The sequence below is a fragment of the Psammomys obesus genome, unplaced genomic scaffold (genome assembly GCF_907164565.1).
Source record: "Psammomys obesus unplaced genomic scaffold, mPsaObe1.curated_primary_1811, whole genome shotgun sequence".
In the NCBI taxonomy this organism is placed as follows: Eukaryota; Metazoa; Chordata; class Mammalia; order Rodentia; family Muridae; genus Psammomys; species Psammomys obesus.
Genome location: NW_026596466.1, coordinates 126,601 through 131,157, shown reverse-complemented (window position 1 = coordinate 131,157; position 4,557 = coordinate 126,601).

Below are 4,557 nucleotides of genomic sequence, written 5' to 3'. Positions count from 1 at the left end.
CAACAACAAAAACAAAAAAACAAAGAGATAAACTTTCACAGATGTAGAGTGGCTTTTTTTTTTTTTTTCTGTACGTTAGGGAGGCAAAGGTCAGCTTTGCCTTAGGAGCAGTCGGTGTTGTTTAACAGTCTCTCTCTCTCTCTCTCTCTCTCTGTGTCTGTGTTTAAGGGGGAAGGGGTGTGTGTGTGCCTCATTGTGCATGAAACTCAAGTTGTGGGGCTTGAAAGCAAGTACCTTTATACAAATCTGCTGGATAGTTTTTTATTTTATGTTATTATATATTTATTTTTCTTTTCTTAAAAAAAAAATTCACTTTACATCCTTGTTGTAGCCCCATCCCTCCCCCTCCCCTTTTCCTCAGAAAAGGGGAGCTCCCTTTCCCATGCAGCCCAGCTCATCAAGTTGTACCAGGACTGAGCATGTCCTCTTCCCTTGTGGCTTAGCAAAGCAGTCCCACCAGGAGAAAGTGATCAAAAGCTGGCAAGTGAGTCTGTGTCCAGTGCAGCCCCCACCTCCCTTACTAGAGGACCCACATGAGGCCTAAGCTGCCCACCTGCTACATCTCTGTAAGGGGCCTAGGTCCAGTTCATCCATGGTCCTCGGTTGATGCTTCAGTCTCAGCAAGCCCCTCTGGACCCTGGTTAGTTGGCTCTGTTGGTCTTCTTGTGGAGCTCCTGTCACCTCCAGGTCCTTTTCTCCTTCCTCCCACTTTTCCACAAGACACCCTATAAATCACCCAGTGTTTGGCTATGAGTCTCACGCCTCTCAGAGGACAACTCTGTCAGGCTCCTGTCTGCAAGTTTAGCAGAGCATCGTTCATAGTGCCAGGGGTTGGCACTCTCCAACAAGGTGGGTCTTTGGTTGGGCCAGGCACTGGTTAGACATTCCCTCTACCTCTGTTCTATCTTTATCCTTGCACATCTTGTAGGTGGGGTAAATTTTAGGTCGAATTTTTTATGGGTTGTTTGGTGTTCCCCTCCCTCTACTAGGAGACTAGTCTAGTTAGTTGGGTGTCCTCCTCAGTCTCTATAGCTTCTGATACTAGGAGTCTCTGCTTGAGTCCCCCTCATATTCTCCCGGGAGCCTACCCTGACTTAGGTGTCCAGCTTGTCACAGAGATGCCCCCACCCTCAGTTTCTCGTTTCTCTACAGGCCTTCTGTCCTCTCGCCCTTGCTCTCCCCAGGTCCGTTTCTCTACCCTCTTAACTCTCTGATCCCCATCTCCTACATTGTTACCTCTCTTTAGCCACTGCTATGCTGGATAGTTTTATGTCATCTTGATACACTTTAAAATTATTTTAGAGGAGGGAACTTTAAGTAAGAAAATGTCTGCAGGGGCTGGTGAGATGGCTCAAGAGTTAAGAGCAATGGCTACTGCTCTTCCAGAAGTCCAGAGTTCAAGCTCCAGAAACCACGCGGTTGCTCATGAACACCTATAAAGAGATCTGATGCCCTCTGCTGGCTTGAAGGCATTTCTGCAGACAGTGCTCACGTTAAAAAGAAGAAGGAAAAGATGATGCCTGCATAAGACACGCCTGAGTCTATGGGCTACATCTGAGCCGGGGTTTTAGGTCCTCTCTATGCATTTTCCTTGGTTGGGGTATCAGTCTCTACGGGGCTCCCAGGGCTCAGGTTTTTTTTTTCTCTGTTGGTCTCCTTTTGGAGCTTCTGTTTCCTCCAGGCCTTTCTATCTCCCCCTTCTTTCATAAAATTCCATGCCCTCTGCCTAAAGTTTGGCTATAAGTCTCAGCCTCTGCTTCAATACCTCAAGCATGAGTCTTTCTGAGGCCCTCTGTGGTAGGCTCCTGTCCTGTTCCCTGTCTTTACCTGCTTCCAATGTCTATAGCGTTTGCCCTTCTGAATGAGGATTGAGCATCTTTCCTACGGTCTTCATTGTTGTTTAGCGTCTTTAGCAGTATAGGTTTTAGTATGTTTATCCTATATTATATGGGTAGTATCCACTTATGATGGCTGGGGGAGGGCCCAGCTCATTGTGGGTGGTGCAGTTCTTGAGCTGGTGGTTCTGACTTCTGTAAGAAAGCAGAGTGAGCAAGCCATAAGTATCAGGCCAGTAAGAGCACTCCCCACCCCCGAATAGCCTCTGCATCAGCCCCTGTCTCCAGTTTCATGTGTGTTTGAGTTCCTGTCCTGACTTCCTTCAATGGTGAACAGTGACATGGAAGTAAAGCCAAATTAACCCTGTCATCTTAATTTGGTTTTGGTCATGGTGTTCCATTATAGCAATAGAAACTCTAAGATACCACTGATCCATCTCACCAGCCCCTCCACATCCTTTGTTTGTTTGTTTGTTTTGTTTTGTTGTTTTGTTTGTAAGAGATAGGATCTCTTATTGGATTGGCACTCTGTTGGCTGGACTGGCTGGCCATTGAGCCCCAGCGGTCAAATGTCTCTATTTACCCAGAATTGGGATTATAAACATGTATTAACATACCTGGCTTTTTCACATGGCTTCAAACTCAGGACTTCACACTTGCATAGCACTGGACCAGCTGAGCCACCTCCAACCTCACAGACAAGCTTCTTGATACCCAATGGCCACCTGTAGAACAGGGGCCAGGGAGGTAGCCCCCTAAAAATCACAGGAGGGCATGGAGAGAAGTCAGCCTGTCTGATCTCAGGGTTGATAGCAAGAGCACTGGAGGCAGGGCTCCCGAGAGGTAGCTCCAGACATGGGCCCTTGTTGCTCAATGTTTCTCTATGATGTTCAGGGCACTCTGGCGAATACGACAGTTTTAGCGGTGCTGTAAGACTCAGCTTTTTTTCGAAAGCCACCAACTTCACTCATCTGAAAACACAGCCTTTTCTTCTCCTGAGGCTGAGTAGGAAACCAGCAAAAAGCCAGTAAGAGCCAGCGTGTATTTGGAGAGGGGGGGAGATGGTTGCATAGAGCTGTAGCTGGACAGATCTAAGGAAGCTTTTTCAGTTGGATTCAGACCTGATCCAGGCGGAGTAGCCACAGACCCATTGAAAATGCCAATATTTTCCTCTCATTTCATTAATTAATTTCCTTAATTGTGCTTGTGTGCATTCATTCACAAAATTACCCATGGATTCACTCATTCACAAGTCACCCATGAATTCCTTAATTAATTCACAAAATCACCCACGAATTCATTACTTCACAAATGCATCTGTGAATTCATTCATTCACAAAATCATCCATGAATTCATTCAATCAGAAATACATTCATGAACTTGCCCATGAATTTACTTGTTCACAGTCATTCATTTACTTTTCTACTCAAAAATTTTCAACATTAGAGAATACCAATGTAATAAATATAAAAAAAGATTTTATCCAAAGCACCAAAGAATTCAAAATGAAAAAGTATGAAAAGGTATTTAATATAAAAGCCAAGTCTAGATGAGCATTACAGGACTCATCTAGCCCAGGCCAGCCTTGAACTTGCCTACGTAGCTGAATATACTAATTCAACTCCTGATCCTCCCACCTCCAGCTCCCTGGTGTTGGTTTGACAAGCACATCCAGCTCAATCATTAGAGGAATTCATGGTATATGATGTTTATCTTTTCACATACGTCCTTACTGCCCTTGGGGATGATGTTATCATATCTGGGTACCACTCAGGAAAGATTTATCGTATTTTCCAACCTGCCCTGTGTCCTTCTGTGACTTAATCCCCTGATGGTTCACCAGATCTTCCTCCTCCTCCTCCTCTTCTTCCTCTTCTTCTTCTTAACTGTTTGATACAGAGAAATGGTTCACTGGCCAAGAATATTGACTATTTTTTGGTTTTTTTTACAAAGACACCAGTTCAGTTCCCAGGTCCTACAGAGAAGCTCACAACCATCTCTAACTACAGGTCTAGAGGATCCCATGCCCTCTTCTGACCTCTGTAACTCCTGCAGGCATGTGGTGCATGGGGGTAAAATTCTCATTCATATTAAATTAAAAAAAATAAATCATTCTTTAAAAAAACATGATACAGGAGTGGACATGGTGGTACATGCCTGTAATACCAGCATTTCGGCAACCTCATGATGCAGGAGGATTACCAGGAGTTCCATGTGTGGCTGGGCTATGTAGGGAGACCTTGTGTCAAAAGCAAAAGAATAAAAAAAAAGTTTGGGGATGGAGAGCTGGCTGAGTGGTTAAGAGCACAAACTACTCCTACAAAGGACTTCTGACTGTGGCTCACAACCTCCTGCAGCTCCACCTTCAGGGGAATCTGGTGTCTCTGGCCACCACTGGCACCTGTGCAGAGAGCCACACAGAGACTCAAGTACACCCAATTGGAAATAAAAAATAAAACTTGTCTCGTAGCTCAGTTTCTTGATTTTGCTGTGTTTGAACCTTCTGTGCTTCTCTCAGCCTGAGGCAGGGCAGATCCACATCTTTACCAGCTTGTCTCATTTACCCCAGTCAGAGCTTTTGGGCCACTCCTTCTCCATTTTCCAGTCATGTGCTATGCCTCCCTCTTGCTCTTATTTCTTTGCCTAGAATGTTCTTCCACAAGTGTCCACCAGACACACACACACACACACACACACACACACACACACACACACACACAC